The sequence below is a fragment of the Gekko japonicus genome, unplaced genomic scaffold, assembly GCF_001447785.1.
Source record: "Gekko japonicus isolate JY-2015 unplaced genomic scaffold, Gekko_japonicus_V1.1 scaffold626, whole genome shotgun sequence".
NCBI classification, from domain to species: Eukaryota; Metazoa; Chordata; class Lepidosauria; order Squamata; family Gekkonidae; genus Gekko; species Gekko japonicus.
The window spans coordinates 384,470-399,061 of record NW_015170911.1 but is presented as its reverse complement, the minus strand read 5'-3'; the positions used below and the strand labels follow the sequence as shown (position 1 = coordinate 399,061).

General features: G+C 40.9%; 1 protein-coding gene across 1 annotated transcript in view; it reads left to right on the top strand.

Annotated features, from left to right (window-relative positions):
• The first annotated feature begins 378 nt into the window (after positions 1-378).
• BMPR1B (bone morphogenetic protein receptor type IB) overlaps positions 379-14,592 on the top strand; it is a 169,184-nt gene continuing 154,970 nt past the window's right edge. The window contains exons 1-2 of the mRNA XM_015418684.1: positions 379-439; positions 527-600. The gene's annotated coding sequence lies outside the window, so the exon portion shown is untranslated. The remainder of the gene's footprint in view (positions 440-526; positions 601-14,592) is intronic.

The following is a 14,592-nucleotide window of genomic DNA, read 5'->3' as shown; positions in this document are numbered from 1 at the left end:
GATTTAGGCAGTTTGGCCAAAACAAAGGTGGTTCTTCACCTCCCTCCTCCCTCCTCTCCTCCTTTTTCCTTTCCACCTGCTTGGAGAAAGCTCCATTTCTTCAGACAAGCTTTATAATTACCCTTCTGTGCCTGGTTTGAGCCTCCAGGAAAGGCCCACAGCATCTGTAAAGCTGGCAACAAAATGGTATTTCCAGGCAGGCAGGGAACTGCAGGGTAGGGAGCCAATTCATGGGTTTGTCTGAGCAGCTGAGGACTTCGGCTGAGTAATACCAATGGTGTACAGTAACACAGACCTGTGCCATGAGCAAGCAAAAACAGCAAGCAAGTGCTGGGACCAATATTTATAGACTAGTATGTGGCACTTCTGGAAAGGGGGAGAGAGAGAGGACGCATATACACAGAAGCAGAGTGAGAGCAACGTGTGGGCTGAGATGAAGGTAGATTTGCATTGGGCTTTGGATTTCTTCCTTAAAAATTGTGTTTTGTTTGCGTTTAAACAAAGTTGTGTCCTTTCCATCCACCAGGTTTAAAGTGTGCTTGAAGGTGAACCGCAACAATCTTGTTCCAAGGATGCAAGGGAAGTTGAAGGATTCCGCAGGTATGTTGTTGGTTTTGTTCCAGCTCATCTCTCAGTGCCTTTGTTTGCTTTCAAGAGTGGCATTAGCATCTGTGACAGATCGAACTTTTAAAAGTGCTGTGTAAGCAGATAAAGGACTGTGAAGGGTTAATTCTTTACAGAACCAGAGATCCTTGAGTGACAGGCTGTTCCAAGAGATCTGCTTGGTTAGCATTAGCTAAGCAGAGAAAGACTTCTGAACTGGATGCTGAGGAGAATTCAGTCTGATTTCAGCCCTAGCTAAGAAGAGTTGGGTACTGACAGTTTCAGAATTCAGCCCTGACTGAGAGCAGTTTAACACAGACAGGGGAATTCTTGAAAGTTGGCAAGGAAGTATGGGAAGTAGACAAAGTGAAGAGATCTCTAGTCCTTCCCATTCTACTGTACAAACAGATAAAGGACTGTGAAGGGTTGATTTTTCACAGAGCCAGAGAACCTTGAGTGACCAGCTGTTCCAAGAGATCTGATTGGTTAGTATCAGCTGAGCAGAGAAAGACTTCTGAACTGGAGGAGAATTCAATCTGATTTCAGCCCTAGCTGAGAAGAGTCGAGTACTAACAGATTTGGAATTCAGCCCTGACTGAGAGCAGACAGGACAACTGGGGGAAAGTTGGCAAGGAAGTTTAGGAAGTAGGTGAAGACTCCCATTTGAGCTAAAGACAGGGACTAGATCTTCTAGTGAGAGGAAAATCTCCCTACCAAGTCAAACAGGGACTTAGCTCTGAAGAGTGCAGAGATCCCTGGTCTGATGTGATTCAAAATTGCCTTTAGAGTCCTTAAGAGTCAGTTAAAGACTCAAGACGAGTACTGGTGTTTCAAGAGAAAGGGTTTGGGGTACTGGAAAGAGTGTACCAGCCTTCTGGAAACAAAAAAAGTAAGAGAATATTAAAAGAAAGTGTGCTGGAGTGTTTGGGGAAAACACTGGATCAAAAGCTTCTCAACATAAAGATTTGTCACTGTGGAAAGCTTAAGAAGCTCTCATTAGCCTGAAACATAAGAACTAAAGTCTGTGCATGTACTGGTTTTACCGCAGAGTTATCTATATTGAGTAACCTCAGAAATTTTATGCCTGATTTCATCGGACCTTTCCCCTCTATGTTGAGTAAAATATTTTGTTAAAAATTGGAATATAAATACTTTTCGAGTGACATTTAAGTTATACAATTTAAAGGGGGCTTCCATTCCTTTCCTCAATTCCTGGGCTGAACAAACAGCCAAAATGTTGTACTGCAGTAGGGTGGGACAGCCAGAATTCTTCAGGAAAGAAGGAAACAGACAACTAGGGCAGCTCAGTCAAAAAAGGGAAAGGAAAACAGGGAAAATCTTGCCTCTGAGGGACGGAAGAGGATGGGGGTGTCATAGCATCTTTTGATAAGCAGAACCCTGGGATATAATAGATTGTTAGTGCTGCCTCCCTGCTGGCTAATGACTGGTTTTATGACTGTGCTTGCCCTTGCAAATGAGAGTTATGTCACTGGCTGAAATGTTAGGCTTCATTCATTACTGTATTTGTATGGGGGCAAGTGGTGATGGTGGTGGAATTTCCAACTCTCAGTCATGTCAGGGGTGAAAAGTTTTGAGGATGAAATTACTGGTTTGCTTGTACCTTATGCTTTTTGCTTCCAAGTATCTATTGGCAGTTTCTAGTTAATTTCATTATTTCACTTAAAACATTTCTACCCTCTATTCCTTTGCAACAGACTGGGTTACCTGAATGCATGCAGACCTATCAGGACCTGGTTTATATAATCCCCCTTCCCCCATTCATCAATAGTGCCGAGCCAGAAAAAGGCATTAACTAAGCTGTTCACTGAGTAAATGTCTGTATATTGTTAGGTTAAAGCTGCATGTGATAGTGACAGATCCTTTGGTTTATATCCAGGTCTGTCTGCCCCAATTAGATAACAATGTGGAGAGTGTGTTGGGGTTCACTTTCTATGGTACAAAAGATATTGCCGCACCATCTCCCTGCCCACTGCTTGTTTTCCACAGTCTGCCTGGTCCCCGTGTCCAATGATTTGCTTCCCAAACAAGCCAGTGCCAGAAGTGCCTGGATGGATAAGAAAGAAATGTGGAGAGGTTACAGCTCTCCTCACCTGTATACCCATTTTGCTGTAGAAACTGAGCCCTCCCACTTTATACATGCTTTTGGGGAAAGACCTGGTATCAGTGGTTCTCAAACAAAGATTGCACCTCCAGTCAGTTCTTTGAGGATCTTTTACCAATATGCAACTTCTAGCTCATGTAACATGTACCCACCAGCACTGGTGTATAACCTATGCTAGGGATGGAAACTGTTGCCTGCACGTAGGGCAAATAATATCTAAACCAGACTTGTCATCGCTTAAGGTCAGGAATAGTTGGATCCCTACAATGGAAAGGTCTTTTCCGTGTCCTGCTTTTCTGCCATGTCAGCCACACATCTTTGTTGAAGCATTATATTAATTCTTAGGAGACACAGTATTCATCAGTTAGAATAATACTGAGGTCTCCTAAGGTAACAGTTAATGAGTTGGCAAGTCTGCTACGGGATCTTTTTTTAAATAAGCCCAAATATAATTAAAGTAATTTCCCCCCAGAAGTTCTTCTACAGCACGGAATAGAGAATGAGTTTCTGTACACTTGCAGAGCATGCTTTGTTTGTTTTATGAACATCTGAACCTCCCTTATATTGAGTTCCTCTAGATCATTATTGTCTATTGTGACTGCTCACAGCTCTCCTGAGTCTTGGGGAGAGAGGTTTATCCCAGCACCTCCTCTCTGAGATGCTTCATGCTTGGAACCTTCCGCATGCAAAGCTAGTGCTGTAATACCGAGGCACTGTTGAGGTTTGTGGGGGAAACAGTTTTTGCTTCTTTGCAATAAGCTAAATAGGTTAAGGAAATAAAAGCTAAAAGGAAATTAACATAGAATAAAAAGCCTCTGTAAAAAGGATAACCTGTCTGGGTTGGGATACGTCTCTGGGCTTGCCAACAATTCCCTTAAGCTCAAAACTCACTTAGGGGATATATTCTTGAATAAAATAGATGTAAACTAAAGTACATTATTCACGTAATGTATCCATCAGATAAAATGGTGTAAGAGACAGAGAGAGATGGAAGTTTAGCAATAGTCAGCTTTATAATACTTGACTTAAAAAAATGAAAATACAAACTTTTCATTATCTAGGTCCAAAATAGATTTAGGCTAATACACCCAGTCTTGCATTCCCAAGTGGGCAGCACCATCACTGTCATCGCCGCTGTTGCCTCCTCCTACTTCTCAAACTTAAATAAAATCCATTTCTAAAAACACCTCCTTTCGACACCAAGTAGGCACCAAGGTTCAGGGTCCTCTTTCAAAAGAACCATAATAGCATTTATTATCTGTATCCTCATAATATTGACAGTATGCCAAACATGAGAACAAATGTATTTTCCAGCAGTCACTGTGGTTTTAAACAGCCTTTCTTAGCAAGGTGAATAAAAACAGTATGTATTATTTATTCTGTGCAACTAGCTGCTTTGTATGAAATGAAAGATCCTGCTCAGAAAAGTTTAACTTCAAAAACTCAATAGTTGTGGCTTATCTTATGATGCTATTAAAACTGGTTATCCTCCTTTATTTATTTCATTACATCCCACCTTTCTCCCCAACAGGGACCCAAAGCAGCTTTCATGGTTCTCCTTTCCTCCATTTTATCCTCACAACAACCCTGTGAGGTAGGTTAGTCTGAGAGTGTGTGACTTAAGGTCACCCAGGAGACTTCCTGGGCAGAATGGGGATTCAAACCTGGGTCTCCCATATACCTAAACCAATATATTATTTTATTTCAAAAAGTGTATATCATCTTTCCATCCTGTTGTTCCTGTATTGTTTTCTGCTGATGTAATGCCATTTTTTTCTGCATTGTATCTTCACTCTGTATCATGTCTGGTACAGTATTCATATTTATGTATTTTTCATCCTACTTCTTTATTATATGTCTCATCATATTGATTGTATCTGTATACCCTGTGTAATCCACTTTGTTTGAGTCTGGGGAACTATAGATACAGTAAATAAACAAATACTGACTGCAAGTATAAATTCTGATTTGACTTAGTATGAATTGATCTCTCAGGATAGAAATATGTGGATTCTCACAGAATAATTGTTTTAGCCTTCCATTCCCTATCTTTTTAAAGCTGGCTCCAGGGTTTTCTTAGCGGTTCCTGACACTGGAGTTCCCTCACGTGAGCTTCCTATTTCTGAGGTTCTGCAAGCCCCAACCCCCACCAAGCCTGCGCTGGCGGAAGAGGACTGATTTGCCTCCGCGAGAGGCATGAAGAGTAAAGATACCTAGGGGGAACAGCCAGCCTATTTAGGCTTGGCTCCTGCCCCCTACCTTACCAGTCCGTCTGCGAGCTCAGCCCACCCTCCCATCCTATTTTAGTGCAGATCTGACCGGCTGCCTTTTCATGGAGCCAGGTAGGAATTTTTCGCCTCCACCGGTTTGGCCTATGGATGGGGGTGTTTTTGCCTACCTTGCACTGACGATGGTGGTGTTGGTTTATTGGCTTCGGGGGGGGGGCTGGGTTATTAAATAGTATGGTCACTTTAAGTTTGGCGGAATAGCGTGATCAGGATGGAAATGGTGAGCACCGTGGCATTGTTATAAAGGAAATAAAGGGTCCTCCAGGGATGACTTTCAGGCCTTTGCGGCTCAAGGCCGGGAAGGGGTGATCTTTCTTGGAACACTCTGGCTCGGCCTACCTTAGCGGGCCTTTGTGGCTTCTGAGGTGGTGGGTCAGGGGTTCTCTTGAACATGCCACACTGCTGGTCGAAAGCTACCTTCAGTGGCGTGAGATCAGAGTAGGTGCATTGCCCAGAAGGAAATGAAGGTGGTCAGGAGTTTGACACCTCCCATATTCCTCAGTACATTTCTGGTAACCCCTCGCTAGTATTTGTTGTTATTAAATAATTAGTAAAGTGGCCCTTGTTAAATCCATATTGGTGTCTGTCTCTTTATTTTGACTGGGGGGGGCAATAGCTTTTCTTGTCGCCCATGTAACTGCCAGATATGTAAAGTTCCCCTTTCCCTGGGTTGCAATGACTTGCTCCCATCTCTGAGAGAATGGTTTATACTGCTTTTAGCCCAGAGCCTCTCCACTATAAACTACCTCTTTACTTTCCACAGAGCTGTCTAAAAAGTGTCTAGTTAATGTGATGTCACTTCCCCCATCATCAGCCAATAGCAACATCACTTCCTGTTGGCAGAAGAGGCTCTCCATTGCCTAGTGGCTGCCACAGCTAGCCAAGCTTCCTCATAAAAGGTACCAAACAGCACGTATCTGCATATTACCAGAGACATGGGAATATGCCATACAGAATTATATCATAAATCAGTCTTTCTTCTAATTCCCTGTAATATATCTACTTCTCCCCCCCCCCGCCTTTCACCCTAATGAGGACACAAAGCTGTTTACATGGTTCTCCTCTCCTTCATTTTATTGTCTCAACAACCTTATGAGGTAGATTAATTTGAGAGAATGTGACTGGCCCAAGGTCACCAGCAAGCTTCCTTGGAACTACTGGGGACTTCCAGCCTGGGTCTTCCAGGTACTAGTCTGACACTCTTAACCAGTACACCACATTCACTGTCACATGATTGGATGTGATGTGCCGTTGTCATCTCATGCATCTTACTTCTCCCCCAGCAACAGCTGATGATGTAAAGCAGACACAAGGAAGCTCACTGTTACATCATGCAGCAAGTACAACTGCACATCATGGCCCTATAGCTCGGTAAAGTGTAGTTCTGCCCTAAGTTTGAAGCAAGGATAGATAGAAGTACACGTAAAGAATGAGTGTCATATAGTGGATAGAGTGGTGGCCTAGGACCCTAAATGACCCATCTTCAAATTGCCACTTCTATCATGGAAGCTTGGTGATTGACCTTGGGCCCGTCACAGTCTCTCAGCCTGGTCCACCTCACTGGGTTGTTCTTGTTGTTGTTAGAGAATGGAGGAGGGGAGAACAATGTTCTAAGCTGCTTTGAAGTCCCAACTGTGGGGAAAAAAGTAGGTTATCAATACAGAAATGCATGAATGCATAAAAGTCATTAACCTCAGACTGGACACAGGGAAAAGTAAACTAAAGGGAAAAGGCACAGACAAATTATACTGCCTTTAACAGTTATCTTAAAATGAGGTGAGGGAATGCACACAGTCTTCCGTGTTGTGTGGGTAGAAGAGAAGCAGATGACATCAGGGTTGCCACTACTATGTGGAAAAACCAAGGCCCACATGGGTAGAAATTTGGGAATGTTCTGGCCTTTCATAACAACCACCATCTTCCCAACCAGCATGCTTGTAAGAACCATTGAATTAAAGCACTGAAGCCATCTAAAATTCTTAACTACGGTACATTCTTCCTTTAAATAGTAACCCCCCCGAAATCTACCTTAAGCATCCAGTGATATTTGATTTAAATGCTATGCTTTGGTAAAAAATATGTTTAGATTTAGTGGTGGAATAATTTGGAAGATTTCTCTTATCTTCTGATTCGTTATCTAGTTTTGCAGTATTTTGAATCTGTGCATTTCTCAAGAGGAGGGAAAGTATAGGAAGAGATTAGGTGTTTTTTTCCTTAAGGAACCAGTTTACACACACAGCCAAGAAAACAGAATTGGCTCTGTATCTTTTTCTTTAAACGATGCATAATGATTAAAGACCTTTGGCTTGCTATGATAAATTGACTCTTGAGAAATAGCCTTCTTTCTCAGCAGGAGTCCAGTTATACTAATTTTTCTATATCCTTCATGGTCCAGATCACGTTTCCATAAGACCATATGTTTAAAGTTTTTTTTTAATTTCCCCTGAAGGTCAGGATATCCTTTGCTTGGTGCCAGATCACTGAAGCAGGACCTGAGGCTTTTGTTGAAAACTGAAATAAACCAATGAGTTAAGGTTATTTATTACAAATCTCCCTACTTCTAAAAGTGTAAAGCATGACTTTTAATTAACAAGGACATTTTCCCCGTGTCTTGACTTGGAAAATTGCATGTCAGTGTACCTGCATGGGTTAGTTGACTGTTCCTTACTTTTCAGGAGCTACATGCAATATCTATTTTCCTCGTTTTCTGACATTCTGTGCTGGTCTACATGTCATTGTTAATTAACAAGCTGTGACAAATCAGCATAGGTAGTTGTAAGCAAGGAAGCCAGCATTTCTTAAAAGCAAGGAATTCCTACATTCTCGCCATCACACCTATCGCTACATCCTATTGACGTATACTAACCTTCTGAAATGTGATTTCCATGTTTATTGTTGGTTCTGCACTGGTAAATCAAGTTTGGCAAGTCAAGCGTTAGGCTGGAGGAAACAGACTGACCCGGGACACAGAGTTCTGGTAAACCTTTTGAAGGCTATTTTCTCTTGCCCCCTTCCCATATTGTAATGAATTTCATTACAGAGTGTGCAACCTAGTTAGCTAATTATTAATGAGAAACATTCAAGAGTTGTCGTTTCTAAGCCTTTTTTTTTGTGGTGCCAATTTGCAAACTAGAGCTGCTTAACTAATATGTAGGTGAAATATTGGAAGAGTGTCATTGGGGTGAAAGAGAGCCAGTGGGAGCTCAATCTGCCTTCCTGGTTCCCCTTTAGTAATAGTTGAAATCAATAGTGATCATGATGGAATTAGATTATTGAGATAATAACATGAAAGGGAAGTACAGCTTTTAACTCCTCCTTAATCCAGTGCCTGCAACTCTGCCAGATTTCCTTTCACTTTAATAGATTGGTCCACACTGTGTAGGTTGCAGATGCCTTGAGTGGGGTACACACTCTCTCAGCCTCACCTACCTCACCAGGGTGTTGCTCTGAGGATAAAATGGGGGAGAGAAGAACAATGTTGCAGGCAGCTTTAGATTCCCGTTGAGGAGAAAAGTGAGGTAAAATATCTTAAATAAACAAAACGTTAGAGGGTTTCCTCATAGGCCAGCAGGTCCTTAAGAAGGGCAAGAGCATGAAATTTAGCAAAATATTCCCAGATATCTGACTATGATATACAAGGCTCTAAAGCCTGTGTGTGTGTGTGTAGGCTTTAGAGCCTTGTGCCTCCATTTGCAAAGATCTTGGGTAACAAGACTTAGAAAGACCTCAGTTTGTTAACTTGGAGAGCTGCTGCCCGTTAGACCTAAAATAGAAAGACCAGCAATCAAATGGTATAAGGCGGTTCCTTATATTCAATCTGACCTTGGGCTCCAGTTGTATTTATTTTAACCTTTCTACCCGTACCCTTCAGCCACCCATGGGTTCTTCAGGTGGCTTACAGCTCTATAACGGTTGGAGTGAGAGAGCAAAATGTCCCCCAAAGAATGCTGTCTTTGCTTATTAGCACAAGTCCACCCTAGATTGGTTTTTATTTAAAACCTCTAACACCTTGGTCTTACCGTCTTTGACAGTGATCCACAAAGACTCTTTATGAGCATGCATGGGCTTTGGTGAGCACTGTGGTACTTTTCCCATTACCTCTGAACAGTAGCCCAAAGTGAGCTGATGTAGTTTTCAAAGCTGGAAGATAGCCACTTGGGGTGTGTGAATGTGTTTGTGTATCTTTCCTAGGATGCGCAGGATCATGGTTGTAAGTTCCATTGGCTTTCATTGAACTTAAAACATGCCTAGGATAAGAGCTTAAATTTAAGAACAATATTTTAGGATCACTGACATTTATATGACCCTCCTTTAAAAAAAATGGCCAAGTAGAATCTGTTTGTGGTTTAAACTAATTCTACACACTCCCTCTTGTGGCTAGAATAGGGGGGGAAACCCTGTTGGCACAGTTTAATTATCAGAGACTCAAGGATATAAAATCAACAGCATGAATGTTCCTAAGCCTATTGGATTCTTACCAGTGTACATACAGAAGTAAACATGGGAAGCTTGCAATTTAAAATTAATTTTGCCAAATAAAATAAAATAAAAAGGCTTAGTGTACAGTGCCATCCTAAGCAGAATTACACCTTTCTAAGTCCATTGAAGTCACTGGTCTTAGAGGGGTGTAACTCTGCTTACGGTAGCACTGCTAATGTATGAATAACAAGGTAAATATATACATGTTTAAATAAAATTCAGCCCTTAGGTGAACTTAACTGGTTGTTTACTACATGTTTAATTTGGGCCAGTGGACTCCCAGTTGCTAGAATATGCTAGCTTTGATCAGTCCTAGCTAGGTTTTTAAGTATCACAGGATGTTCAGATACCCTGGAACTGAGAAAGAGAAGGCAGAAATGGACTCCCAGGTGCTAGAATATGCTAGCTTTGACCAGTCCTAGCTAGGTTTTTTAATTATCACAGGATGTTCAGCTACCCTGGAACTGAGAAAGAGAAGGCAGATAATTTGGAAGTTGAATATGACTCCTTCTGTTCTCCTAGGGCACTGGATATGTTACCTTTTTCAAAGTCCTCCATAATATCTTTTTGAATTGTGGGAAATAGGGCATAACCGACTTGACCTGGATGGCCCAGGATGGCCCAATCTCATTAGATCTTCAAAACTAAGCAGGGTTGGTCCAGGCTAGTAGTTGAGTGGGAGACCATCAAGGAAGTCCAGGGGTGTTACACAGAGGCAGGCAATGGCAAATACTTCTGTTCATCTTTTGCCTTGAAACCTTTATAGGGTCGGCATGGGTCAGCTGCAACTCAACAACCCTTTTCACCAGTGCCATGGGATAACCAGTGATTTTCTAATAGTAGTGAAGGAGGCTCCAGAAGCAAAACAACAAGAAAGTTGTTCAGGCAATCCATCTCTCCTAATTTAAGGCATTTTAGGAATCTTGAGCAACTGCCTCTGCATCAACTTTGCCCTTTTTTTTGCCCGTTGAAAACTATAATGGAAGATAGCTTAGTTTTTGCGGGCGATGATCTGAAGTCCCTTGTTCTCATCCCAACAGGGCAGAAATGTCAAAGTCATGGGACTGACATTCTGAGCTTTAAAGGGAATCAGTGAAGCTCGAACAAGCCTTAGGGCTGAGCAGAACAGCCCGCCATGCACAGTGCCCCGTGAAGAGGAAAAGGTCTTGCCGAACTTCCCTTTGACTCAACTCAGGTCTGAGAGGAAAATAGTGATGAGCTAAGCAAAACAACAGCTTTAGGTGGAAACTTTCACAGAATGCTTTAAGCACATGCTCTCTTTGTTATCAGGGTGGAAAGAGCCATTCATTTTATATTGGAGGAGACTCTTTGACTACTGCTAGCTCTTAAAAGTTTAGATATGAATATGCACTTTTAGAAGGGAGGTACTATGGTGTGCTGTTCCATAAATGTGTGTTCCCTTGTGCAAGAGGGGAAATTGGAACGTTTGGGCTTGTTCCACTGCATTGCCCCTTCTGTGACACTCTCACATATGCATTGATTACTCTTATCCTGTTTATTATGGTATACCCTCTTCCTTCTGGCAGACTTTGATCCTGGAGCCATGGACAGAGTGGCTAGATTTTGTTTGGTCACTAGAGTCTAACTGAGGTTCAGTACTGGTTCAGTGAAATGTGTCTGTTATTTTTATACTTTTTTATGGGACAGTTTTCTGTAAACATTTCACTAATGTATGTTTTATTCTTTTGGTCTGTGACTATAATAAATGATTTATTGATATTTTGAACAATTGGGAAAGTAGCATTTCATAAATCAGCAGATTCCTAATTTAGAAAGAGCACAACCTTTTCTTGTTGATGACCAATTCAGCATCATTTTTAAGAGGGCACTGTACAACTAGTGGCTCCAAAGTTAAGATCTAGCAGACATTATGGAGAGCAGGCTTTGGAGAAGGTCTTATGTTCTCAGGAAAATCCTTAGATTCCTGAAAGACCTTTAAAGAGCAAGTATACAAATGTTTAAGTAAATGCTGTACACTTTGTATTTTCTAGTGAAGCTGCAAAAAACCTAACCTGTTTCAAACTGAAAACATAAAATTAATTTCATACCATAGAGGAAGCCAATGAAATAGAAACCGCATGGGAAGTTATGAGACCATCTGTTAGGAAAGGATATAAGAAAGCATCCTGATAGTTGCCTGCAGTTCATTATAGTATGATCTCCACCAAACGTACCTATACTATGTCAATTAGGTCAAAGTTCTTATGAAAACTGAATAACATTTTGTCTGTGGATAAAGTCTGAAATGACACTTAAGTAAAGAGACGTAGTTAGAAATGTGAAAGCCCGGAAAAAAACTGGAAAAATTCGGGAAAAAAACGTTTTCTTTCCGTTTTTTCCTGAAGCCTTTTTTGTTTTTTTGAAAAATTGAAAAAAAAATTTGATTATGGAACGTTTTATTTTAACATGATGAATAAAATATTTTAAGACAAGGTGTTCATATATATATGGTATTAGATTGATCTAATTTCTGTGCACTGAGGACAAGCAAGTCCTAGGTTACAAACTGAACTCTCCAATGCAAGAACAAGATGCATTTCTTCCTTTAGGAGGTGCGATTGTCAGAAGAAAATAAAAAGGTTTCAGTTTTGTTTTTGCATGTGGGTGGGTATTCTGTTTGTAATAATTGTTTGGATATTCTATATTTTTAATATGCTAGTTGTGATAATTTCATGCCAAGTAAAAATGTCCATAGTCATATTTTATGTTCCTAAAGTAACAGAATGACTTTCAATCTAGAAAAGACAAAAGAAATGCTAATGTAGCATTTTTTTCAATTTTTCCGACAATTTCCATTTCCCCCCGGAAAAAACCCGGGTTTTTTTCCGAGCTTCAAAATTTCTGGAAATCTTACATCTCTAGACGTAGTTAATTATGTTATTGGATAAATGTCAATGAGGAATACTTATGCACATGGGTATGTAGTCCGATTGTTGTATTCAGTGAATTCACTATGAAGTCAACACCTGATGACTTTGCAGGTCCAACATGCTTGTGGCTTACATTTTTGCTCAACCCGCCCTAAGGGTGTTACTCTCTTGGCTTGAATTTCAAATTTCAGATCCTTCACATAGCACATCCCAGGATACCATTCAAAGTATAAGAGGCAGCAGAGTGGAATGGGTAGAATCCTTTAAAAGCAGGATAGTTTGGATAAAGTTGTGTATGTTAAGCACCATCAGGTCCCTTCTGACTTATGGTGACCCTATGAATGAATTACCTCCAATACATCCTATTGTTAACAGCCTTATTCAGGTCTTGTAAATAGAAGGCCATGGCTTCCTTGAATGAGTCAATCCATCTCATGTTGGGTTGATAAAGTTGTAGTGATGGTGAAACTTGTAAAATCCAGGTCCGGGTCCTTGAAAACTAAAATGTGGAATAAAAATGTGGAATTCGCTGCCAGTGGATATAGTAATGGCCACAGGATTAAACATCTTAAAAAGGGGATTAGATTCATGGAGGATAGGTCTAGCAGAGTCACCCATGGTGACTAGGAGGAACCTCCACATTCAGCGGCACTAAACGGCTACTACCCATCGTGACTGCTAGATCGCGCTAACAAAGGATTGGAGAATGATTTCAGCGTAGTGATTCAGCTTTATTTGAAGTAGCGAACAAACACTCAAACGCATTCAAAACCAGAACAAGAAGGAACTTCCGGTTTCGGCGGCGCAAATGGCGACCGGCTCTTGGGACGTCCACTGGTCTGATCCAAGCAGGGCTCTTCTTATGTTCTTATATTTGCTTCTGCCTACTAAAATCTGTCTGTGTGCACGTTTTGCTGGCACACAGAGACACTTGAGCTTTTTAGATCTGATGTCTTATGGTATCTGTAGTGGGCTTAGTCTGACTGTGTACAGGTTTTCCATTTCACCTGCAAAATGAGACTCCTGCCACATCATCACACATGGCTGCTCTAGAAACAAAGCTGTTGTAGAATGCATTAGGGGAGAAAAGGCTAAATTCCAATTAGGACTATTTTAGGTACAGTGAACTTTTGAAGGTACAGCTATATATGCTTTCTGCTTGCCTGCCAAGGACTATTTATGCTGCAAGTGCAATAAGGCATTTATTTTTTATTCAAGGCTATCATAAATCATGTGTAATAAAGATACCTGATGCTTAAAGGCTTACAATTTTATCTTTTCTCTGTACCACATCTGGCTGTTCAGTAACAAATATATGCTGAGGAATTCAGAGGAAAGCTGTGATAATAATTTTAAGGCCTTCTCAATATCTGAAGCCTTTTTTCTATTCTCTATTTTGAAGACACTAATATAATACTTTGAGTGGATTTCTTGCAGAAAAAGTCTGTGGAGTGGAGTTCAGGTGGACCATTTTTATTTCAGAAGAATAGCTATATGAAAGCATGTCTTCAAAGTTGGGATTGTGCAGCCCATTGATGGCCTCCAAGATGAGTATTTGGCAGACATTTATGTTAGGTGCTTTGTTTGGGGAAAGTCCATCAGATATTGAGAAGGCCTTAGCCCTGGCTTGAAGAGCCTGAACAAGCCTGATCTCATCAGATCTTGGAAGCTAAGCGAGGCTGACTCTGGCATGTGCTTGAAATGGTGACCTCCAAGGAATACCAGAGGTGGGACGCGGTGGCAGGCTAATCAGCCTCTCTGAAAAATACCCAGGACCCCAGTAGGAGTCACCAGAAGTCCACCATGACTTTCAGGGAAGTACACAAAACACACACACACACACACACTCTTAAAGAATTGCAAATATTGTTTTTAAAAGATTGAGGAGGCCACAGCATTTCTCTGAATAGCTCAGCACATGTTTGTTACTGAATTAATCGAACTGTGCTCTTGTGATTCATATTATTTTACTCTTGATATTTTATTTATTTAAAACATGTTATGCTGCCTTTCCACCTAATCAGGCTCTTCAAGATGGTGAACTTGAGACCATTTCAACAATTAAAAGCAACATTTAAAAATTACAAAATAATTCAATAAAAATTAGTGAACATACAAACAACATCAGAGCCAGGACGAAAGCCAATAGTCATTATTGGGGGCATGCCTAATGAAAAAATGTCTTCACCTGCTGGCAGAAGACACTAAT